Source organism: Aedes aegypti, chromosome 3, assembly GCF_002204515.2.
Source record: "Aedes aegypti strain LVP_AGWG chromosome 3, AaegL5.0 Primary Assembly, whole genome shotgun sequence".
In the NCBI taxonomy this organism is placed as follows: Eukaryota; Metazoa; Arthropoda; class Insecta; order Diptera; family Culicidae; genus Aedes; species Aedes aegypti.
The window spans coordinates 63,468,144-63,495,408 of record NC_035109.1 but is presented as its reverse complement, the minus strand read 5'-3'; the positions used below and the strand labels follow the sequence as shown (position 1 = coordinate 63,495,408).

Below are 27,265 nucleotides of genomic sequence, written 5' to 3'. Positions count from 1 at the left end.
AGGTAGCAGTCGAAAAGTAAAAATACAAACAAAATAAATATGCGCGTAATTTACATAATTAGCGTAAATTGTGAAATGTTTGTAGGGGGTGGCACGGAACTCGCACCGAAGGGTGTACCTCTCCAAAGGAAAGTGACAACCGATGTTCGTTTCACTAAATGACTGGTACTACTGGGCGATGTACCACACAGCAGAGCTACCGATTTTGAGCTGCTGTGGGAACATTATCCCGCCTGGCTGCTATCATGGGCTGAATGGTCTCTGTGCCAGTCCATGCATAATATCAGACCTGCCTATCTCCTGTCTACACAAACAGTATTGGAAAATGCAATTGAAACTTTTTAGATTTTCCATACAAAATGTTTCTTCCTTCAGATATCTTCAGATATAACGATGACGAATCCTGTAATTCAACCCGATCCTGACTAACCCCAACTAGAACCCGTTGGTTCCTTGAGCAAAATAGTAGTTCTTGCAATAATGTAGTAGCAACTGCGGGCGGTCAATCATGTGCTGCGAAAATTCCATTCAAATCTGCCCGTCAAAAAACTAAAATGTAGCCCACCAAAGTTGATCTTCTTGTATGGAAAATCTCAAAAGATTCAAATGTAATGTCCAACACTGTAGGTACAGGAAAGCGTGCTCGCAATGCACTGGAGCCTGTAAATGAGAAGCAGATGACCATGTTCACGTGAAAATTTATGCTAAATGATTTCCCGTTTCAGTGAGCGCCAAACGAGAGGATTTGCTGTTTTGTTGAAGTGCCGTGTACCGTGTACCTGTGAGTGAGGGATGGAACTTTCAAGATAGCATAATTAAATGGGATAACCATTAGGTTGAGGTGGCTTCCGAAATGATGAAGCAGTAATTAAGGCATTCGGAACTTATCGTAGTTAGTATATGATTAATTCCATCGTTTTGGTGATACCTTCCCTATGATATCAGTGCTAGATGTTTTGACTTACGTGATTTTATTGAATGATGAGTTTGATGAAGCCAGATCTAGAGACATTGAATAGATGCAGTGCAGACATTTGAACACAAATAGGCCCATTTTGTGTGGAATAAACGGAAAATACCGTACTTATATGGCACGGTAAATGGCGTCAACGAGAGAATACGAACCGGGACAATCGGCAAAGACCACAGCGACGAAAATGGACTAGCGATTGGAAACTCGGTACGTGGAACTGCAAATCTCTCAACTTCATTGGAAGTACTCGCATACTCTCCGATGTACTGAAGACCCGCGGTTTCGACATCGTAGCGCTGCAGGAGGTGTGCTGGACATGAGCATTGGTGCGAACGTTTAGAGGTAATCATACCATCTACCAGAGCTGCAGCAACACACGCGAGCTGGGAACAGCTTTCATAGTGATGGGTGATATGCAAAGGCGCGTGATCGGGTGGTGGCCGATCAATGAACGAATGTGCAAGTTAAGAATCAAAGGCCGATTCTTTAACTTCAGCATAATCAACGTGCACAGACCACACTCTGGTTGCACTGATGATGACAAGGACGCATTTTACGCACATTTCGAACGCGAGTACGAGCGTTGCCCAAGCCACGACGGCATATCATCATAGGAGATTTGAACGCTCAGGTTGGCCAGAAGGAGGAGTTCAGACCGATCATTGGAAAGTTCAGCGCCCACCGGCTGACGAACGAGAACGGCTTACGTCTGATAGATTTTGCCACCTCCAAGAATATGGCCATTCGTAGCACCTATTTCCAGCACAGCCTCCCGTATCGGTACACCTGGAGATAACCTCTGCAGACAGAATCGCAAATCGACCACGTTTTGATTGATGGAAGGCACTTCTCCGACATATCCGATGTCAGAACCTATCGTGGCACTAACATTGACTCCGACCACGTCCTGGTGATGGTGAAACTGCGCCCAAAATTATCCGCCATCAACGCGCAGTATCTTGAGGCAACGTTGCCGGATGAGGGCGAGCTCGATAGGACCCCTCTTGAGGACTGCTGGAGGACAGTCAAAGCAGCCATTAACGACGCTGCCGAAAGCATTGTCGGATATGTGGAACGGAGCTCAAAACACGATTGGTTCGACGAGGAGTGCCAGGATGTTTTAGAGCAGAAGAATGCAGCGCGGGCTGCAATGCTGTAGCATGGTACGCAACAATACGTGCAACGATACAGACTGATGCGGAAACAGCAAACCCGCCTATTCCGGGACTAAAAGTGCTGCCTGGAAGAGGTGGAATGCCAAGAGATGGAGTTGCTGTACCGTTCTCAAGAAACGCGGAAGTTCTATCAGAAGCTCAACACAACCCGCAAAGGCTTCGTGCCGCGAGCTGCAATGTGCCGGGATAAGGATGGGAGCATATTGACGGACGGACGCGAGGTGATCGAAAGGTGAAAGCAGCACTGCGATGAACACCTGAATGGCGCAGAGAACACAGGCACAGAAGGTCAGGCCAGCAAAGACGATGGCTACGCCAGCACAGCGGACAGTGGAAACCAATCACCTCCCACGATTGGGGAAGTTAAGGATGCCATTCAACAGCTCAAGAGCAACAAGGCCGCTGGCAAGGATGGTATCGGAGCCGAACTCATTAAGATGGGCCCGGACAGGCTGGCCGCTGGTTTGCATCGGCTGATAGTCAGAATCTGGGAAACGGAACAGCTGCCGGAGGAGTGGAAGCAAGGCGTTATGTGCCCCATCTACAAGATAGGCGACAAACTGGGGTGTGACAATTATCGTGCAATCACTATCCTAAACTATCACCTACAGCAAACGAGTTCATGGGAAGTTATCAAGCAGGTTTCATCGACGGCCGCTCGACAACGGACCAGATCTTTTCCGTGCGGCAAATCCTCCAAAAAAGCCGTGAGTACCAGGTCCCTACGCACCATTTGTTCATCGATTTCAAGGCGGCATACGATAGAATAGACCGTGTAGGGCTATGGAAAATCATGGACGAGAACAGCTTTCCCGGGAAGCTCACAAGATTGATCAGAGCAACGATGGACGGTGTGCAAAACTGCGTGCAGATCTCGGGCGAACACTCCAGTTCGTTCGAGTCTCGGCGGGGACTACGAAAGGGCGACGGACTTTCGTGCCTGTTGTTCAATATTGCGCTTGAAGGTGTCATGCGGAGAGCTGGACTTAACAGTCGAGGCACGATTTTCACGAGATACGGATAATTTTGCTTCGCGGACGACATGGATATTATTGGAAGAAAATTTGAAACGGTGGCATATTTGTTCACCCGCCTAAATTGTGAAGCAACAAAAGTCGGGCTAATGATGAATGCGTCTAAAACAAAGTATATGCTGGTAGGCGGAACTGAGCGCGACAGGGCCCGCCTAGGAAGCAGTGTCACGATAGACAGGGATACCTTCGAGGTGGTGGACGACTTCGTCTACCACGGATTCTTGTTAACGGCTGACAACAATGTTAGTCGAGAAATACGTAGGCGCATCATTAGCGGAAGTCGTGCCTACTATAAGCTTCAGAAGAAACTGCGCTCAAGAAAGATTTACACCCGCACCAAATGCACCATGTACAAAACGCTCATAAGACCGGTAGTCCTCTACAAGCACGAGACGTGCACTATGCTCGAGGAGAACTTGCAAGCTCTTGGGGTTTTCGAACGTCGAGTGCTAAGATCGTCGGCGGCGTGCAGGACAACGGCGTGTGGCGGCGAAGGATGAACCACGAGCTCGCTCAACTCTACGGCGAACCCAGTAGCGTGAAGGTAGCTAAAGCTGGAAGGATACGCTGGGCAGGGCATGTTGCAAGAATGCCGGACAACAACCCTGTAAAGATGTTGATCGCTACGAATCCGGTCGGAACAAGAAGGCGGTGCATCAGGATCTGGAGAGCGTGGGTCGCAGTCGAGGATGGAGAGAAGCGGCCATGAACCGAATAAATTGGCGAAAAATTTTTGGCGAGGTTTCATCAAGATAATTAATGTAAAACCAAATGAATAAATAATAATCAGGAATTAAACTAGGCGTATTATTTTGCAAAGAATGAAGGTTGTTTACATGTACTACCTTATCGCACAACTAACACTTACCTTTCAAGAGTATTCCTCAAAGCATCTGAAACAAGAAAAAAAAACAACGTTAATCTAAGCTACTATGTCCTATTTTATATATTCATTACATTTTACTGAAAGTGAGTTTTTTTTTTTCATATGAAAAACCACGCATCGAGGAGATGTTAGTCAATGTTTTCATGCGGTTTACCCAAATAAATATATAAAAATTTCAAATACAGTCGACTCTCCACATCTCGATGTTCTACATCTCGATATCTCTCCCTATGTCGATGATTTCATAAGTCCCTTCAGTCTGTATACATTTTCTTTCTTCATATCTCGATATCCTCCTTATCTCGATATCTTCATATCTCGATGTGTTTCTGTTCATTTTTTGCTCTTAATTTTCTCTCCGTATGTCGATATGACCAATATCGAAGGTTACTAGACCAAAGTTTTGGGATTCAAAACAAATTAGGAGCGCTAAATGACGTTTGTTTGTGTATAACTTTCTTGGCAACGGAGTGTTTTTCAATCTAGTATTCATCAAAACATTGTTCTTTTTCTCGATCTCTCGAGATGTGGAGAGGCGACTGTAGTTCCATCCGATTCTATGACACTACCCCGAACGCCACTACCCCGAATGCCACTACCCCGAACGCCATTACCCCGAAAGCCATTACCCCGAATGGGTCATTACCCCGAACGCCACTACCCCGAATGGATAACATTTTGAGACATATTCTAGTTAGAGAGTGGGGAGATAATTGTACGATTCCTTTTAAGTATTTCACGAGTTTGGGTCAAAAATGTATTTTTCACATATTAGAAGATAAAAAAGCAGCTAGTTGTTCAACAAATAATTTTTACACACTAAGTTTTGTCCTCTAATTTTAAGAAGATTCACCCAGCCACTTTGCAATGCTCTGAAGAACAGCCTATTTCGAAAAGAAGGGTGAATTTATTATGAGAAGGATAGCTATAATATGCACAAAATTAGGATGTAGGGGAAATCAGGGTAAAACCGACACTGTGGGTAAGCTCGACACCCTTTGATTTTTCATGTTTTGAGCAGATTTTCATGCAGTTTCCACTACGCTCTATCTTAACTTGTGAAATGTTGTGTTTCGAATGACATTACAACTGACTCTACCAATAAACTGCCAAAATAAACAACAAAATCATATTGGATAACATAGAATCAACAGCAGTTGCAATATTTCGTTGTTATTCTTTAACTATTTTACATGTGAAATTTTTAAAATATCATTATTTGTCTGCGTCTACATCATCATTTACTATTATTACGTTAATACAACATGAAGGAGAAATTAATTTTTGGTTTTTCGACAGCTGAAAACGCTATTGAAAAATAAATGTCCACTCGGGGTAAGATCGACACTTTCATTTGGGGTAAAACCGACACCTTTCTTTGCTTCATAATCTAACTTCAGGGAATCTTTCTAATCGGAAGACTATCTCTGTAGTTTACGTGAGTCTTTATTTTCGAATTCCAGTGAAGTTCACGGATGGCGAACTTGTTAACATGTAAAATATGACACTATATGACTTGCCACAGACTATCATTAAGTTAAAAAAATATATTTCTATGTTATCACGTTTTAACTTATTTGATGAAGAAAATTTTTTCATTTAAAATTGAAGAATTAATAGAATTTTATGCAAGCAAAAAAAATATTTTCATATAAATCAATCTTATTGTTTATTTGCAAACCATGAGGTCGACAGTTTTTATTATCTTAAAATAATTACACTTCATTGTTTTGTTAAAATAAAACAGTATTTGTTTGCACAACCAAACATTCGCTACCACTTCATCTTCGTAAGCATTCCATGAACACGAATTAATAATGCCCATGTGTATTCACCCCAACTTTATAATCTTAGCATGGGACATTTGAAATTTTCACATATATTTAGTGGATCTTTGGCCTCTCCTCAATAATTTACGTAATATGTGAATAATCCTTTGGAGGAAGGGGTCATAAATGTCGAAAGTCATGTTAAAAGCATTCTTTTGAATATGCATTGTGATGGCGATGTTCACAACGTATGAATTCTACTCAAAGTGGATGTGTCGGTTTTACCCCAACAGGGTGTCGATCTTACCCGCACTCTCAATTGTCTCAGCTAAAAATGATGAAATATCAATTTGATTTAAATCAATATATAATCCTTATATATCATCCAGCGATTGCAAGGATTGATAGATTTATAACCAATATGTGATTCTACAACAATTTTAGGTTCGTTTAACAAGCGAAAGTACACAAATTTTATCAATAAGCTTAGGGTGTCGGTTTTACCCCGAATTCCCCTAGTAAAGTCTCTTATTCGACGTCGGTAGCCACTTCCTTTACTCATTTTTATAGGTGTCGGGCATTAAGATTAAGACCTTCTTAAAAATTTTGTTTCGTAAACGATGGTAATGGAAGTTCACCCTGAGATAGTCGCTGCAAGTGTTGTTCTATGGAACCCGCCTAAAAACCAACCCAATAGACGACCGTTCCGCTATCGCACTTGTACACTTGTACATGTTAGAAAAATCGGCGGCCTCTGATTGACGCTACAGTAAGAACTTTTGTTGATTTGTGGGATCATTAATTTGAATTTCTGTGAGATAACCACAAAAAAAAAATATTTTTTTGATTCAAGATAATGAAGAAATGATGATGGCAGAAAAGTGGTGAGTATATCCATAATAGACCTGTCTGTTTTAATACAAGAAGATAAAAGAAAGGGAAAATTTCCGATTAGAATGCCTTCAAGATATATTCCTTTATAAAAAGCTGTTCTGTATGGAAATATTAGTGAATAGCTTATCCAACAAAATCGTGAAAGAACAGCCTATTTAAAAAAAGAAGGGCAAATTTCTGGTGAAATGTTTGCAGCTATGACGTGAATGATCACTGTAACAACGTGATGCTATGACACAACCTATATTCAGAAGAAAGAAAAATATTTGTTCAAAAACATAATTGAAATATGAACATCACCAGCAAGTCCAAATATCGGTGATTACGCATCTGTTAAGCAACACAATATTGAGGGGTTATGGATTCGAATTCCTTTCAGTCAATAAAAGGCTTATTTCATTAAAGCCCATTCACAAATTTCTTAACGCTGAAGGGAGCAAAACAGTTTGTGGGTGGTTGTCCTCAAAATGTTACAGCCCATTCACAATGTGTAGAATTTCCATACAAAAAAAGTACGAGAGGGTGGGTAGGTGTTAAAAATGGCAATTTTTGGCTAAATAAAATTTGTGAATGAACCCTTGAATTGCGAAGGTGCCCACTGAGCTGATAAACAGGCACTGTCTCAGAAAGAATGAGAAGAATATAGTTGCCATCAAGATATTTCGAAAGAATAGCTGGCATATCTTCTTCTTCTTCTTCTTTTTCTTCTTATTACTGGCGTTACGTCCCCCGAGCAGAAGAAAATAACTACTGAATACCAAATTGAGGTATTCCATACCAGATAATTTCCAATACTTACAACCTGAATGAGGTATGAATGAGCCCTGCATAAGAGGTAAAATACCTCAAATAATACCTTCTGCATATTCTACAAATACCAAGCTGATAACTAGATCAGGTATTGTAATACCTAAATAATACTTCATGGATTTTCATATAAAAATGAACTTTTTCAATACTAGTTCAATACCTCCAGTCCTCAATACCTGTCGAATACCAAAATGAAGTATTTTTAATTGTTTTAAACATTCTTTTCAAATACCATTGTAATACCAAAATGAGGTATTGATAACTGAACAATACCTAATTTTGGTATGATACCAAAATATGGTATGCATAAGCTATTGGGGAGTTATTGTTCCTGCTCGGGCCCCACTGGGGCAAAGCCTGCTTCTCAGCTTAGTGTTCTTATGAGCACTTCCACAGTTATTCACTGAGAGCTTACTATGCCAATGACCATTTTTGCATGTGTATATCGTGTGGCAAGTACGAAGATACTCTATGCCCTGGGAAGTCGAGAAAATTTCCAACCCGAAAAGATCCTCGACCGGTGGGATTCGAACCCTCGACCCTCAGCATGGTCATGCTGAATAGCTGCGCGTTTACTGCTACGGCTATCTGGACCCCTCAGCTGGCATATGAAAGAAGGGAAAATATATGATGAACATTTTACCGACGAATTTTACGTGCCATTAATTACCAGCCTTCATTAGAGACGCATTTTTGCACGCAAAACAAGATACTGTACTGTATCTCATACTATTCGGGGTAATGGCTCATTCGGGGTAGTGGCGTTCGGGGTAATGACCCATTCGGGGTAATGGCTTTCGGGATAGTGACCCATTCTGGGTAGTGGCGTTCGGGGTAGTGGCGTTCGGGGTAATGGGATGGAGCCGTTCCATGCATATTATGACCATATCGAACAACAGTATATATGAGCCATGAAGCAACTGTTGAACAGAAATAAAAATATGATAGGGTGGCCGTGCCTGTGATAGTCGGTGTATCAGTAATAGTTGCAATGCGGTTTTTAAAATGATTTTACCCTGTTTGGCATAAAGTCATTTGGCATAAGGTCGTTTGGCATAAAGCCGTTTGGCATAATGGTCGTTTGGCATAATGATTCACTTAAAATAAATATCGGTATTTTTAAGCTTTTACCGAGATGAACGCCATTGAGCTCATAGCAAAAAAAATTGGTAGGTTCTAAACAAGCGCGGTGTTCGTTCAGAGATTTTCCAAGCTAAGAATTTCAAAAGTTGTTGTGACATTAGAGAGCATTACCAAATAAAACTCGTGGCGTGTCTCTACATCTCAAAACATAGAGTATCTTTGAGCTTGTTGCGATATAAATATGTAAAAAAAGTAAACTAGTAAAGAAAGTTCGCAGTTATTCATCAAAGGAACGCTCATCGAATATTTCGCTGCAGATCAAGCTCTGTCCCAGTTTGGACGTAACACTCGATGAAAATAACTTGGCAGGTTTTAAAGTAATTATCATTATAACAACACATCTCGCAAGAATTAATAAAACAGCAAAATATAAAAATGGTTAACATTTAGCTTTACTAAATAATAAATTTAAAACAGCATAATAAAAAGAACAGCTTATTTTTAAAAGAAGGCAAAATTTATAATTGAATCAATAAAAGAACGGACGCCAAAAATTATTGCGGCATAATAAATCGAAAAGACATAAAAAAGTGCGTTCAGAATCATCGAAGTGATTGTGCTACTTTTCCCAGCATGCCATTTTCCCGAATGACTGGTTTCCCCGAAAAGTGGTGACGAGAAAGAACGATAAACAGTCAAAATAAGGAAGTATTCTATCATTCTCGGCTATACACATGTTGGCAAAAATGCTGAGGACGGTAAAACTCGAAAGAACTGCCAATTAAATAACGAAGGGTGCAAATTAGATGGTCAGTTCGTTTACCACCCTGAAATGTATAAAGTTACGACAATTATGAGTGCTAAAAACTTTTCGGGAAAGTGGGCTTGTCGGAGAAACGGGATATTCGGGGAACTGGCGCTCGGGGAAACGACATTCGGCGAAAAATAGCACAACTCATCGAAGTAACTACAGTAATCGATTTCACTTTTCGCTTATAATTTGAGAAGATCAATGTTATCGATTGCCGCCCTTTTATCAGTTGGGAACAAAAAAATACTTAAAATAATATAGCTTCAAAGAACAGCCTATGCATAAAAGAAGGAGAAATTTTTTTTACATTTTAAATCAACAGTTTTCATACCTATATTTATGTTTACATCATATTTAGAAAAAAAAATAATAGAACAATTAGAAGAAGGGAAAATTTGTGCTAAATATATAAAAATCTTCAGTGCAAAAATTTATTCCAATAGCGAAACTCAAAAGAGGAATCAATATTTGAAAAAAAGGGTAATTTCTGGATATATAATAAAATACTTTTGGCAATGATTTCCTAATATGCTTAAATTTATTCAAGAGCGAATGATTGTTAAATAAAGTGTCATTGTGTATCAATTGACTCCAAAACAAGCCTGATGTCATCAGAAAGATTCAATAGAAACTCAGTGTTGACCAGACTCATTTCTTCGAAATTCGAATTGTGAAGCCATGAACTATTATAACTGTGCGTTGTATTCCTGAGATGGAGGGGGAGGTGGTTGGGCTTGAGTGTTGCTTATGGGATCCGACAGTTTCGATCTCGGCCGCAATTCAAGTTTCGGTGAAATGATTCGCACTCACTCACTCACTCATTTCATTTCACCGAAACTTGAATTGTGGCTCTCTGGGATCAAAATTGATCGATTTTGTGTGCAGTACTCAAGCTTAACCATCTGCTTTTCTATCTTAGGAGGATAGAGCATGGTTGTAGTAGTTCGTGGCTTCGTAGTTCGGAAAATGTTATTTTCGGGGAAATGAGTCTGAACAACACTGTAGAAACTTAAAAACGAAAAATTGAGAAATTTTTGGTTTCAGACTCATTATGCCAAACGACTATAATAGCAAATGACCATTATGCCAAACGGCTTTATGCCAAATGATATGCCACCTTTTAAAATATTTTGACTTATTTGCATTTCTGAGTTTATTTGATTGCGTTACTCTTGCCAAAATAAAATGAATGTGTGAGAAAAAAAATCTTGATATCTAGTTGAAAAATAGAAAAAAATGTTGAAATTTGAATATTTTGTTACTTTGCCGAGTAACAGTGAGTAGGTTCAAATAATTGTGGGTAGGCATTGCAAAGTTCGCTCTCATTTGATTTTTAAGCACGATCAAAGCAAGCAAAGAAAAACAATCCAGCTGTATCGTCCATGTTCGGCAATGTTTCGCTAGTTGTAACAAACTTGATAAATAAGAGCAGCGAACGAGAGCCCCAAAGAGAGAGAACGATGATAAAACTCGTTTTTCTCGCTTTGTTACCATTGTGGGTAGGTGTTCTATTTTACTGATATGATAAACAATTATCAATCATCCTATAGCCATAATACCCCCAGGTTTGGACCTTGTTTAGATGGGTTTTAGCATACACTGCTATCCATAATGTGTTGCATATCATGATTATTATAGAGAGTGGCAGGTGAGGGATATTCTCAATTCTCTTCGAATTCAATCACTAATTATGCTTCTTATGCGAAATCTTCATTTTATAGAGGTTGACTAATACCACTATTACTGAAACAGTGTGCCTATACCAAAGGAAGTTTTTTTTATAGAAACAATGATTTTATAATTATTACTTGAGTTACTTCAAAAACATTTCTTTACGGATATCACAGATCTTTCTTCCAAAAGAGGAGGCCTAAGTAGACAACAAAATAAAAAATTGCAAAAAAGTTTAGATTTTTTTTATAATTGCAAAAAATGAAATATTTCTCCTAATGCATCCAAACTTCAACATAAATCAGAAGCTATTCATATGAAACATTCAAGTAGACATATTGTTTAGTTGATCATGTGTTGTATGATGGTAGTTAGGCAATCCAATTCTTGTGGCTTTGTTTGTGCACTCTACATTACCCAAGTAACACAGAAAACATCTTCTCGGTGAGCTATCCGAAAATGATGTTGTAATCAGATGTTAAAGATGAAATCCAATACATCTTCTGTTCTAAAACCGTTCTCGAGATGTTTTAGAAGAACATATCCATTCTACAAACTCAGATCCAATGTTTATGTTATATTCCTGATTGACAAACGTATATATTACTTAATTAAAGCACTCCCCATAATCAAACTTCAGTTTATGCAAATTTAGTTATAAAGTTGCTCTTGAATACATCTTTCGTACCTATTTGTTTGATTGTTTTGATAGAGATGTTATAGTTATGTTTTTTTCTGTCAAATGAAAAACATTTTTAGCATGTGTCTCTATGACATCTCAGTTTCTCCCCGAAGATGGATGCAGAAACTTGTAGCAAAACTAAATCTGTAGCGAACAAATAAGTAAAATGGTATTTAATGCAAGCGGAGAAGAAAAATGACTGAACATATACGCGAAAATAGTGCGCAAATGAAAGTTCTTCAGATGTGATTTTTTCCAATGACAACAAGCATTTCATCTCACCGACGAAATTTGACATTTTCAATGAATTGAGCAGCATTTATATTTGTTATTTTGAACACGTACTGAATACGTAGTTATAACTTCATTCAAACACAAAATTGCTTCCAACACTCGTGTCTTCTACTTTTCCAAAGCAATGCCATGTTACAGCACCGATCATAAAAATTAATAACTGTGGAGCTTTCATTGCAAGCAATTGACATTTAGCTGAATTACGGTTTTCAGCAGGAAACGCCAGGAATAGGTTCGACCCAGCTAAAAAGTTTGATTTTTTTTAATATTACGTTCTATTGAAAAAAAAAAAACACATCAACCCATTGTATTTTTATATACCTAATCCAATAATCATTCCAAAAAGTTTTAACCTACCCTGTAGGCATCTAATTGAATCCACCATGTTTCTCGTTTGTTCCTCCAAAGAAAAAATAATCACACAATCGGATATATTTCACTGAACTTAAGTAGCAATTGCGCATGTTTTAAATGGCGCATCAATAAACAAGAAGTACAACACTCGGTTTCATCTAAAATCTAATACGGCAGCTAAAAAAACATTCACAAATATGCACAAATATTACTTTTAAAACTCGTAACTTGCAAAAAACAAATATCCCAAGTAAATCTCATGCAGCAAGATGCTTGTTTTTCATCACGATATTTGCACCATTTGAATTCAATGGATGATTTTTTTTTTGTTTTTTGTTTTTTGAGCTGTCAAAATATTTCAAACACCTAATACACAAAATGCACTTGTATTCTAATACGGAAAATCACGTCTTGATAACTTGATAACAACTTATTGGCTATAATGATGTATGATATAACTTTGATATAACACATCAGAATGCTATGAGAAGCATGAAGTAGGTATTTTAAAACATCTAATTGGATTATGAAAGATGTTTTAAATCATTCACCGTCTGCGCTTTTTCGGTTATAAAGGTGTATGATATTTAGTATTGCACATTCGAAATAAAACAGCGGCGATGTATGAAAGGTGTATTTTGACCACGTTTATGACAAAATGTGTTACTTGGGTACGCACTTAACCTCCAGAGATCAATAATCAATGTGCACAAAAATTTCGTGTCACAAACAAGACCACTCAATCAAAACTCCATTGTCTCTTGCCATTCATCTATTCAAACCCTCCAATAACTACCGGTTCAATCTATTGCTGCCAACCTAAATTATGCAACTTGTCAATTTGAAACCGACCGCACCCCAATTCGAATGAGGGCAACGAATCGAAACTAATTCTCAACTTTTGCCTTGGCAATTTTCGTCCACAATAGCAGAACTCACCGTCCCAGTCTCAGTCTCAGCGGTGTGGGAGCGTAAATTATCGATTACGATGCACTATTTGCCTCCCCCGAAAAACCGCAAACCGATTAAAGTTTTCTATAACAGCCTCCCTCCTCCTGTGGATACGGTTTCAAACCGTACCGAACAATCGAGATCGAGTCTGAGTCTGAGCACTACACTTTTCCTTGTACGGAGCTTTTACTACCCATATTGGCACCAGAAGCAGCAGCCAACAATTGTGAATTGATTTGTGCCCTCAACTCCGGGTATGCTGTCGGAGCATAAGAACTTAAGTTCCCCCTATCATTGAGTATAATTGCTTATTGATTTCTGCTATGGGTTTTGGGAAGTGAATTCCAAAATTCTAGATTGGTGACTTTTCTAGTTAAAACTCCAAAAAGGTCAACTTCATGGTCAACGCCACTAAGCCAAGCACACGGCACAGTGTGTCTATTAAAGGAAAAATAGACAAGAATTCTGCACCCACCGTTTTAAAAATATGATATTCTATCATCCTCTCCGTGAATTTGAAAATCATAGAGGGAAACGAAAGCAAAAGCTATTTGAAATTTTTTTAAATTCACTGAAAGGATGTTAGGATTTTATGATAAGTGTAGAATTTATGGTCATTTTTTCATAACAAACCGTTTCAGACACACCGTTCGGAGGGAAACAATAGTGATCTGATTTGTCGTCGTCGGTGGTTTCATCCGTCTGCTGGCTGCAGACGTGCCCAAATAAGAAAATGGTCAAACTTTGCACCGGAAAATTTCCAAGGCTTCTGTCACTTTCTGCCCAGGACAGTTGTTGGCAGGCGAAGGGCATCGTCGAAACTTGGCAGAAGGGAATTGATTTTAGAGCAGAGATCACACCTCTCCTTGGTAGAAACCGAGTGCAAACTATAGTTGGTTGCTCCGACAGATGGCAGCCAACGACGACGACATGCTGGCGGCACCATGTCGTGTGTGCAATGTCATTTTCTCGGCTGGACTCCAATCAAAAGTTTTTCCCCCCTCTTCAGAACATTAATGCGAAAGAAATCGAACCAGAAAGTTGCAAGAAAAAGGACAATCCCTTTCAGTTCCCCGAGACTGTTCACACACCAGTGAATTGACTGAATGGGAAACCATCGGGAAAGTTTTTTGCCGGAGACCAGGGGGAAAGTTTCGTCTGGGAATAGTGAAAGAGAAACTTCTTATTATCCAACAGCATACCGGGGTGACATTGAGTCGTTGATAAATGGAAGAATGATGCGGACGTTCTCTGCGTAGAGAATGCGATTGGTTATTTTTTATTTCTATGGAAGAAAGCTAGAAGAAGACGTTCTGTGGTGACGGATGTTGGACGGTGGCCAACAGCTCCGTTGAATTGAGACACTTTGAGGTATTTCTTCTTATTAGGGGGTATCTTTTCAGAGGTTGTTACTAAGTTTTTACGAATGCAAAATCAGTTACAATTTTAAGTAATGCAAGTGGCAAAGGATTTCACTTTTTTTTTTGCTACGATTTCATGACTTATTTGGAAATTCTATCGAACCGATTGGTGTATTATGGGAGACAACCTTGTTGACCCTCTCAGGCGAAAAGCGTACACTCAAAATTCTTGGATAACGTTGGAAAAAAAACAAAATTGAAGCAATTTTCAGACGAAATCCTATTTTTTTTAGAAAAATCATTGGAATAATCCTTGAATAATATCTCTAAGACTCATTGAATTAATCTCCAAAAAAATCTTGAAGACATCTAATCTGGTATTCCTGGCAAAAAACTCAATCAGACACTATTTAAATTGCAAAAATACAAAAAAAGTGATTTTTGTTAGGGATGTTATATTCTTGTTACAAGCATCCTTTTTCCCCACCCTCAAGAAGAAAACTCTTTCTTCGTCAATGTTGTTACAAATGACACTCTTCTAAAAGTCTCCTCAACAACTGAACCGATTCTCCGACCACTCTATTTCTGTCCCGTCCAAGGTCTTTCAACCACGTCAACCATCTCAATTACCACCCATTATCTCCGAAGCAGACAAACTTCCGAACCTTGTTTGCTCATAATTTGCGAATCCGGAGTGGCCCCCGATATCAATTACCGCCGTCGTCGTCGCCCCGTCCCAAATCAAATCGCAGTCAAATAAACCCCCTCGCCATAATTTCGTCCACCCTTGACCAACACCCGGCTGTCAAATTCGTCTGACATTGGCCAAAAGTGGGCTATCTTCATCAAAGGCTGGCATAAAAAGGAAACACAGACACCCCGTTGGGTGAGTGTATCGATTTCGCTTGCGCGTGTAGGTAGCAGGCAATCGGTATCCAAAAGGAAAGAGCGAACCGGTCAAAGCCCAACAAACCCGATCTAATCTAATTAAAATGAACTGGCTCACAGGGGTTCAGTTTTTCAAAACACTGGCAAACATACAATTTCCAAACATAACTTTAAGTGGAAAAACGAAGTAAAATAATAATCTTTTTATCAGATAAATATCACATATAAGATTTTACAGACGAAAATGTGTTTCATCTTTTTCTGAGTTTTTATAGACAGGCTTGATAATGCTCCTCAACATCACCGAATTTCGGTAGCATGGTATAAAGGCTCTTCCAAATCTAGGCGACTTTTTACGGCGACAACGACAAAAAATTGTCGCGATTTCGTTGTTGTGTCGCTACAAGCACTCTTCTATGGAACCATCTTGACTGACACAACGTGAATCGCTGCGTAATCGCGTCGATGTGGCTTAGACGCGTTTATCAAACAGTGCATGCAACGAAATATCAGCGAAATCGTTCTGGCTTTTCCTCTTTGTGCGAGAGCGAAAAAGTAATGAACAGAGAGTCAACAAAAATTGAGTGAGGAAGGTGCAACACAAAACACAACGGAATTATTTTCCATCAAAAGTGAGTGCCATCATCACTACGCAAGGAATGTTTTGTTCGGACGGGTTACTCAAGAGCTCTTTTAAAGTGTGAATAAGAGTGAGCATAGAAGCAAGAGAGAGAGACCACAGAAAAGATCCTCGCATTTAAATGCATTCTCACTCAAATCGTTTAAGGACGAGTTTTGAGTTCAAATTTTACTCCTCAGAAAAACCTCAAAATCACCCTATTTTTGCATCGCAGATGAGATACGCTAGCTTGTTGGCTACTGGGCTGAAATACAAAATTCAAATTGTTCGTATTTCAATAGTTTTTCATAAGATTTTAAGGATCTCTTCACAATAACTTGTATTTTCATAAGTGATGGTAAAGTGTAGAGTTGTAGTGTTGTGGAAAAAGTTATTCTAGAAAATATTTAGGTCAGATAATATAAAAATCACATGAACTTCCTTTGAAAATCGTTTCATCATTTTAGAACGAAATTGTTTCGTACAAAAAGTGATTTGTTATAAGTGACGATAGACTAGGGAATTTGTAAATGTAGGATTAGCCTGAAGTAGTTCTAAGTACATAATCTACACAGGTTCATGAATGGTCTTTAGCCAAAGTGGTTATGTGGGCCACCTATTTGTTTTTAAAACATAGAGTAGGTCACAAAAAGTAAAGAACTTCGCTTGTTGTACATACCATCAGTGTGATGGTTCTGACTTCGATGAATCCAGCTTGGTTTTGTGTGCGATAAGCGTAATTTTTCGACATCTCCATTGCAAAACATAACGTGATACTAAAACGCTTCAGTATCCTGGAAATTTGGTTCTTCAACTTCTTATTTTCTGGATAATGCAAACAATGCTGTTACAAATGTTTTATCATAAAGGGGTCATGCACAAATTACGGCACGCTCTAAGGGGGGAGGGGGGCAAGCCAAGCATGACAAGTCTTACAAAATTGATGGTGGACTCATACAAAAAACGTGACAAACGGGTGGGGGGATGGGTTCAAAAAAGTTGAAATTCAGCGTGACATAATTTGTGTACCATCCCAAAGCGGCATATTTTTGGAGGGTACCCTGCTCGAGGTGTCAAGTGATGATGATTGCCCTTATAAGAATTCTCTAAATAAATCCATACATTAACTACAACTCACAATATTTTCCAAATAGCAACATTATAAAGAATGTAAAGGGAAAAAATAAATTCTAAGTGTTTTGAAAAATGGCAGTATTCTTACCCGTATGGTTGCTGATCTCTGAAAGCCCACCAGGAATACCTCAACAAATGATCAAAGTAATCCAACAATTTCCTCCATAATTGAAATTCGGTAGAAACTTTCATTTCGAATTTTACCATAATATATTTGGTAATGTTCTTAAAAAATACCGCCAATATCTTCATATTAATCTTCTGCAGTTTCAATACAAAGTAAAAAATTGTCCCTTCAAAAAACTTTGTTTTGGAGTTTCTCCAAGTTGGTTTTTACCATAGTATCATGAGTCCACAATTTTCTATTATGTTAGGTACAAAAACATTCTGTACAAATTCCATCCGCTTTAACGTAAATCATTGTCCATGAATGTAGAAAGTTTTCGAGAATTCAAAAGATCGAGAATGAACTGCAAGAACCTTAAGTAAGTCTGATAAAACATTTTTTTTAAATTCCTAGAAAAATCACTAAAGCTGTTCAAAGTTAAAACTATCTGGAAAGTACTTGGATGAATTTCCGCTAGAAACTGGGTAGGAATGTTTGAATATATAAAAATTTTCTCAGATAAGAATTATTGAAGAAATTATTAAATATTTTTCCGATAAAGAAATTTTGGGAGAATGTAGGGAGCAACATCAAATTGATTTCTAGATATATCTAAAGAAACACTAAGAGAATTTTCTGTGAAAAAAATGCAGAAAATGATAAGAACATTTTCTCAATAGAATCTTGTTTAATTGTTTATGAAAATCTTGTAAAATATTAGTAGGAATCCTAAGAGTAACCTGAAGTAACATATATTTGCTGAAGTCCTGAATAATTTTTGCTTTGATTTTTTTCAAGCAATTTTTGAAGATTTTCTGAGAGATTTCCTGAAAGATTTGTTTAATGAATCGGAAGAGAAACTTTGAGAAGAATTTTAAAAGCAATGTTGGAAAACTTTTGGTGCGCTCTCTGAAGAATTTGTGGAAAGAATCCTTGCTTGAAGACTTATTGGTGATTATTTAATTATTAATGAACAACTGGATGGAATTTTAAACTAACAATTAGAAATCATGTGCAATAAGTACGTAGAGGACATAGATGGAGGAATGTTTAAAATTTGGAATTGTTAAAGAGATTCTTTTGAGCAATTTGATACATTCGTTGATTGTCTGGTAAGATAAGAAAACCTAAAGAAACTTCAGGAAAAAATCTGTTGAACAATTACTACTAATATTATACTACAGTGAAAACTGATAAAGGAGTTCTTGGAGAATTGTACAGAATTGATTCATGAAGAAATCCCCGACACCTGAGAAATTCGTTGAAGATATACAAAGGGATATTCTCTTGAGCTCTTTGAAAAAAATCTTGAACGATTTTTGTACTGCATTATAAAAAAAATGAATACTTTCCACAGTGAAAATTGAAATTTACAAGTATCACTGATGTGCAGCGACAAAAGCCAAGATCCCAAACAAATAAAATCAATACAAATCTATGCAATCTACGAATTTTTTGGAAACCGTGATTATTGTGACCGACAATACTTCGGTAAACCAAGAATTTGCTAGGGTCTCTGCAGAAAATAAATATGTACATTGATATCACAACATGCAAGCCTCGCCACTCCAACATTGAAAATCACTCTGCGGATCGCACAAAACCTTCCTGTGGGCCACAGTTCGGTTGTTTATTGATATACTATTTTCAAAATGCCACAAATTTTGACGAAATATTGAATACTGGGAGTAATCGAAATCGTTCTGGAATTTGGGTCCTAAAGATCTACCGAGTCTACTATAAGTATTAAAACGAGCTAACTGAATAAATTTCAGAAATTGATATTCTTGCTGCTACAAAGAAATGAACAACACGGGTAAAAATGTGTTGCTGAAACTACGAAAATTATTCATTTAACAATGAGTACCCATATTCATGGCACTCTTTGCCATACAAAATCGGACCATGAATATTGATATTCATGATTTATTCATGATTCCAGGAACATATTTTTTTCTGTGTAAATAGTGAAAATGATTGACAGCTCAATCAACAATCTTAAATTACAACCTACTAAGATTATCTATAAAACTTGTAGGCAAGAAATGTCAAATTCAATTCATCCTTCGTAGTTTTATGGCTAGCGTAAAAAGCTGGATTATCAAGCGGAATCTCAAGAAGACCAAAAAAAACGTTATGCGGCGGAGAAGTTGGATGAGGTGGGTGTACAAAATCTGATGGCAGGGGTCAAGCAAAAGGCCCGGTATTTCGGATTTGGAAAATCAGATGCCTGACTAAATGTTTTTCCTGAATTTCATACTATTTGAACTTGAAAAAGAAACATAATTTGATTTTTTTTAAATAAACGATTGCCCATAAACCACTTTACACGCATTTTACCTATGTGACTTAACGATGGTCACACACAATTTAGACATATTTTTTGAATTTCATGTTAGCTATTTGAATTGTTGTGAAAATCTGTATTTTGTAAAAAAAAAAATGAACAACTTATACACCAACTTTGTGAGACTAGTTTGAGCACTTGCTATGAAGATTTCATTGATTTATTGTAGGGTGATCCCTCATATTTCCCATAACTTTATGTTTCGCATTTTACTGCAAGTACGTTTTCAATAAACTGTCAACACTACTTGATACATGCATTATGGTGTAAAAACTCAGTAAACCCATCCATTTGTTAATGATATGTTAATATTTTTAAATCATTTGAGATGCAAATTATGCAGAATCTAAAAAGTTTGACATAGAGCTTTATATAGTACAGTTAACTCTCCATTACTGGAAGTTTAACATCTATCGAAAAACTATACATTACATGCTTATCTTTGACAGATACGCGTATTTCGACTACCACTTGCAGTCTTCTTCAGTGTCAATTACTCGTAATTAGTTTTTAATTTAAGTTAGTTTAGTTTAAGACAAAATTAGTAAAAAAAAACTGAGAATGCGTAATTTTCGCTATGATTTGCGCCACTGTGCAGCTCACGGTTCGAGTCGTTAGCCGGTCGGTCGGCCGGTCGGTGATGGATAAAGATCCGATCGACGCCAACAGTATTGACTCCGTTACCTTTCTATGCGCTTTTATGTATATCAACCTTTATAGATATATGGGTGACTGCTTTCTAATCGAAGCAACAAAAGCCATTCAGCCCCCATTCAGCGCCTGGCAGCGATTCGACGCAAAGGTCAAAGATAAAGGCTCGGGTGGGGGATGGAGGCTTACTCCGAACCGCTATGAATTTCATATCGGATGGAGGCGATGGTGATTTAATCCGATGAAGATGCGGCAGACTGGACCTTCCTTAGCCTTATGGTAATGCCCACGGCTACAAAGTAAAGTCATGCTGAAGGTGGCTGGGTTCGATCCCTGTCGGTCCAGGATATTTTCGTAATGGGAAGTTCCTTGACATCCCTGGGCATAGAGTATCATCATAGCTGTCATACGATAAACAAATGCAAAAATGACAAATTTGGCAAAGAAAGCTCTCAGTTAGCAACTGTAGAAGTGCTCATAAGAACACTAAGCTGAGAAGCAGGCTCAATCCCAGTTGAAGTGTAATTCCAAGAAGAAGAATCAGATGCAGCATACTCACCTGCAACCGACGGGGATCAACGAAAACGAAAGTCAATCGCGTTCGAGATAAATATGTTTCCAATACTGTGCCGTTTCGGTTTCAATACTGGGGAATGGAGTTGGGGGCTACGGTGCTGATCAGATCCGACAAGCAGTCACTTCATATTCTCCAATTTCCAACTGACTGACGTATGGGGATGATGTTGATGTCGTGCTGCCACCAAACGAAAAGCGCTCGTTACGGTAATACTTTTTTCCTTTCTTTCATCCATTCTTTGAGATTATCATGATAGAGAGTGTGTTGACAGCCGTGACATTTGGGAAGAAAAGCTATGACGGGGGATATACCGTAAATGGGGATTTGTTCGAAAGGGTGAATCAAACCTATGATGATTGGAATCAATAATGTGTGCAGGGCTAGATGTTCGGTAGATTTGTGATTATATACTATAACATATTAATATTAATATTAATCAATGAGCTCTTTTTTTGTATCGCAAATTCGTAATTTGAAGAAGAGGGCATTCCGCTATTATTCATAATGTTTGATTTGTTTTTCTCAGCCCCAAAATTGGCTCTCTATGCTCTCAAGAAATGTTTAAAGGTGTCCACAAAAGTTGAGAGTTAGGATCCAATCATGAGATTTCGTGTTCAAAATTTTAATTTCTAAATTCATTCTCTTCATGTTTTAAAACGACAAAGAACCCTCAGTGTAAAACCTCCTTGAGTATATTGATTTCGTAAGGAAACCCATTTTAGTTGTAAAATCGATTGCGCAATAGCCTATGCTTCCGCTCGAATACGCTTAACTGCGGTAACTGCATTGATTATTCTCATTGCCATTTCCATTGCGTAGGCATACACACATTAAATCAACTTCGTAATACCTACTACGAAAAAAATCATACTGACTAGACAAACTGGTTTTCGCTCATACTCAATCGATTAGCGCACATCACTCAACTACCTGTTTCCAGCGCCACATAAAACCACTCGACAAGACAAGGATGCAATCTCTCCGAAACCCGTCATCTTCACACTAGGTGGCGATGCATGTGATTATCGATGCACTCCGCACAACTAGGTACAGTAAACCGGGGTAACATTGCTCGGAATGTAACTTTCCTCTCAGTAAGAAGTTCAAATCAATATTTATCGATAGAATACTTTCAATTCTTCTCTATCTTATATTCAAAAGTTAATATAAAATTAAAGTTTTTGCTAAAATTTACTTTCTTTCATGCGTAAATTTTTCAACTTTTCGTAACAATGATTTCCATGATCATTTGTAGCAAACTGGTACTGAGAGTATCTCTCATTTATCGCTCTCTGTAACAATCATGATCCGTACCACATCATGAGAGTTAGTTTATCTTCTTGTGCTACAGCTCTGACTATATCTCGGAAGGATAATAGTACATGATAAAATCCTTCTAAACAAACTACAAACCTGGGGGCACTATTGCTGTAGGATGTACGGGGATTATTTATCATGCCAGTAAAGTAAAACACTCACCCTCAATGGTAAATAAGCGAGAAAAATAGGTTTCATCATCGCTCTCTCTCTCTCTCTCTCTCTCTCGTTCGCAGATGCTATTTATCAAGCATGTTACAACTTGTGAAACATTACCGATCATGGACCGCTATATATGCGGTGTTTTTGTTCGCTTGCTTTGATTGTGCTTCGAAATCAATAGAGAATGAATTTTGCAAAGATTCATGTCTCACATCAGTTCTGCACATGATATAACCAAGGAAAGTGCTGGATTACTAAACCCCATTTTACGGTACCTCACCTCGCTGCGTTTTATGTAGGTTTCAGGCGACGATCAAACATGCATGTTAAATTGCGTAAATAAAAATCGAAAGTGAAATTCTTATCGCATCAAGCATCCTGTCTGTCGGTCTGGGGTACGTCGATCATTTTTTTTTCTCTGTAGTTCCCTTCACCTTTTACTCGAACATGAGCAAAATATTGATTTACATGACTACGACCGACTCGAAGTCGACGACCATCGTTGGAACGAGGGGTTAGACACGTGATGAACCACGACTTACACCTTCCCAATAACAGCCGAATGTACAAACTTCCTAAACGACCATTGAAAACAGCTAAAAAAATTGAGTTTGCTCCGGCGGTGATGCGGAACCAATCAACAACAATCCGTGCCAAATCAACCCAATTGTCACCTTCAAACAGCGTAACGAACCGAAAACTCAGGAACAGCCCGAAAACTGACTGCGAGGGGCCTATGGCAATTTATCACACAAACCTGTCTCCGCCTTCAATTAGTGAACCTCCGGCTGTCGGGCAATCAACAGCTAACAAACCTTCGATTTATTGTGAGAAAAAATGGCTTCTAAGGACTGCGTCGGAAATAAGTTGGAATCATAGGTTTCTAATACAGTGGTCGGCTTTGGTTTAGCCGAGACCATTTTTTTTCTCAATTTGGTAATGAAGTTTTTTGAAGCTTCTTTTGTAATTCTGAAATTTTCGTTCAGTTGACTGTACATTAAACATAAACTCTAACCTAGCTGATGTATTTCCATAATTTACATGAAAAAATTGTTCACTATAAAATGTCGAATTGCTGAAACATATTTAATAAATAGCGTTTCGCAAGAACCTCATTTTTGAAGAATGGGTACATCCTATTTTTCCTTACTGGAACTTATCTTTAAAGAAGCTTACCTATTGGTCCATCATACACTTATTATAATTGTAAAGAACTGAAAACCCGAAACAAAAATAAATTAGCTCATGCACCTTCAATCTTCTTCTTATTATTATTGGCATGACGTCCCCACTGGGACAGAGCCTGCTTTTCAGCTTATCAGCACTTCTACAGTTATTAACTGAGAGCTTTCTTTGCCAAAGTTGCCATTTTTGCATTCGCATATCGTATTCTATATGCCGAAGGAAGTCAAGGAAATTTCCATTACGAAAAGATCGTGGACTGATCGGGAATCGAACCCAGACACATTCAGCATGGCTTTGCTTTGTAGCCGCGAATCCTAACCACTCGGCTAAGGAAGGTCACCCTTCATTGTTCCCAACATATTTTCGTTACACTCCTTATTGTCCACACTGGTCACGAGTGGATGAACTTCATTCAAAACAAATCACATTCCTCCCAATTCTAACACAACGTCACGTCGTTGGTTGCTTCGAACGACGGAACTGTTACCAATAGGTGTCACATAAATTGCGACAGCAATTGCACCATGAACATCCCGCTTCTGACATACCTCGTTTCAGAATTTGTGACCCTGCCACTCTGCGCGGGACTCTCTCTAAAATAAAGTTACACAAAATAGGGCTTTTCTGGACCAACACGTGTGTATGTAATTTGAATACATCCTGAAAATCGATTTTGGGCTGATTTATACTTAATCGTTACTTTGTATTAAGAACATGCCATTGATCTTCTAACAAATGATCAGGACGGCCATGTTGTATGCTGTTCCAACATAGACTAGCTGTTGTAATACCAGGAAGGAAGCTTTGCAGAGGATACAAAATAAAATTAAAAAAATACCGTTTTTATCTTTCTATAAACTAGTGAAATCAACTCACCTGTGAAAAATTTGAACTGCTATAACAAATGAAATGTAATATGTTGTTAACAAATGTTAATGAAGGCTTCATTTAGTTTTTCCAAATTTAAATCATAGTGTTGCCTAACACAGAACCTCTAGATACTTTATATGAACAATTATTATGAGACACTGACATGTTTCATATTGCGGAGAAACTTCATGTGTCATATACCTAATTTGTGGAACAGAATAATAAAGGAACATTTTTTTCAGAATGTGTTGAAAATGCACTCATAGTGTGTTGGTCCTGAAGAGCTCGATTTCGTTCAAATCGTACTCAATTTTATGTAACTTCGTTTAAGCGTGCTGAAACAGTTCGACGATGATAGCAGAACGTATTCAAACCTGCAACAGCAACAAAAAAAAGAGCAAAACGATTGCAACGATATTGTCGCAAAAACAGCACACGCAAATTTGGGTCGACGGAAAAACTGCAACGTTTTGCGAAATATTTTTACCTTTTCAGTTGAAGGAGGGAGAAGGGCCAACCAGGAGTTTTGCTGATAGTGCCGTCGATGGCGGCAACAGCGGTAGATGCGTCAGCAAATGCAAGGTAAAACGTATGGGAAATCTGTCTGCCACCAATTGTACGTAGAGAATACCAGCTACAACTAGTCTAACAATAAGGCGATGAATAGATCGTTCCGTAGCATGTTTTGAAAATTGAGGTTTGAATTCATTTTTCAACTGGAATTTCGTGTGTTTCTTTATGATTATATAGCTCAAGTAAGTTCAATTAAGAATGACGGGGTTTGTGGTCTAAATGCTACCACTTCTGCTTTATGAGTAGTTTAAAGTCATGGGTTCAATTCTAGGTCCGTCCCTTTCCTTGTACTTTGTAGTTGTATCTTTCACTTGTTTCTATCTACCACTCCATCACACTTAAACTATTCGTTTTTAGCAAGCGCTAGCACCAGGGATGGACAAGCGTAGGGAAATCTCTACGCTTTCATTCTTCTATCATTATAGCACGCCTTTACCTACGCTTGATACATACTGCTAACCAAAAGCAAATTTATCTGACATAAAATTACCTTACACCTTCCCGCATGAACTGGCGTAGATGCAGGTGTATATCCAGTCTTATGTGGGCCAGTTTTAAATGCAACATCAGCTTCTCCCTCTCCTTCTCTTCATTGGTCAGCATTCTGGCGTAGTTGAAAGTTGTTTATACAGTATGGCCCATAAAAATATGCGAAAATCGTCATATCATGTTTTATGGTAGTTTTTATATAGAAAATGTGAACGAAACATAAATGTTATCCATTATGTGTATTGCTTGGTGTATTGTTTAATCTATTTAGACTCAGTTTTTCGCTTTGGACATGATTTTTATCTGTTACTTTCACCTTACTAGAGAATAATTGGAAGCATACCTTCAAATTTTCCAATGCGGTCGTCGAGTTCGATATCTTTGTGATGAAAGCTTCTTAAACGTCAACGATGACGTGAGATTCTTAAAATGCCTTGTCTCCAGCATTCGCCCATATCAAATGATAGAATTGGTTCATATTTGGGTCATTGGAGACTTAAACATACTTTCGAGAAAAAAAGGCTCATTTTGGAGAGCAATGGTTGAACCTGCATATAAGTGTGAAAAACGGCTCTGTTTTGCTCAAAACCTATAAGCTAGTATTGGTATAAGTATTTTCTAACCGAAGGAACAAAATTCAACCTTGAAAACTGTTATAGACCTTCGTGTTTATTTTTCATTAAACTTTAACAAGAAATAATGGCATATAGAACTTATAAGGCGCAAATGCCCTCAAAACTATGACTCTGGTAAAATATTTTATTATGACTATGAAAAACACGTTCTATAAAAACTCCTCTATCCTCTGATACCAGACAAACTAGAATTTTCAACGATAAAGTGTGTTATCACCAGAGTATACGACAATCAGACACTATTTCCAACTTTGAGCAGACCAAACCTGTAAACTTCTTCGATATATTACATTATTTAAGACAGTAAGAAAAATATTACAAAAATTGTCCTAGATAGCGAAGTTATGTCAGAATATGCTACAATAATCAAAAATTACATTCACTCACAAAAACGATGAAAATAACGCTTTTGGATGCTATATGCACGTTCAAACAATTTTCGCATTTTTTTTATGGGCCATTCTGTATACTTTCTCATCACAGTGGTAAGAAACTTAAAAAAATATTCCAAGTATATTAATTGCCCTATGTGCATAAAAAGACCAAACACTATATCAAGCTTGGCAAAAATTGGTGGAAATCAGTGTGCCCGGTAAGACCTATCTATTTTGGTCGGGTATGATTTTTCTCATATACTTATTATATATTTCTCTGAAACGGTTGTAAAACTAGTGTATTCAAAAATGTAATATATTTTTATCACACATATATGAAAAAATTATAAAACATATTTTGTTTATTTTTTTTTTAATATGAATTGTACTTTGAGCATGTAAACAGGGAAAAGGTGGTTTAGCAAATTCTGGTTTTACGGAAGAAATTTCGGTCGCAATAATCAAAATTTTTACAATCTTCGTAATTTGCATATAGTTTGTATTGATTTTTTTTTTGTGATTTTGTTTGATGTCGCTGCCCATCCGTGATAATTCTGGACAAACATTTGAAAAGGGCCCAAGAGGTCTTG

General features: G+C 38.0%; 1 protein-coding gene across 3 annotated transcripts in view; it reads right to left on the bottom strand.

Moving 5' to 3' along the window:
• LOC5567674 (zinc finger CCCH domain-containing protein 13) overlaps positions 1-27,265 on the bottom strand; it is a 483,331-nt gene that overhangs the window by 197,571 nt on the left and 258,495 nt on the right. For all 3 annotated transcript variants that reach the window (XM_021853276.1, XM_021853278.1, XM_021853277.1), the window contains exon 4: positions 4,051-4,075. The gene's annotated coding sequence lies outside the window, so the exon portion shown is untranslated. The remainder of the gene's footprint in view (positions 1-4,050; positions 4,076-27,265) is intronic.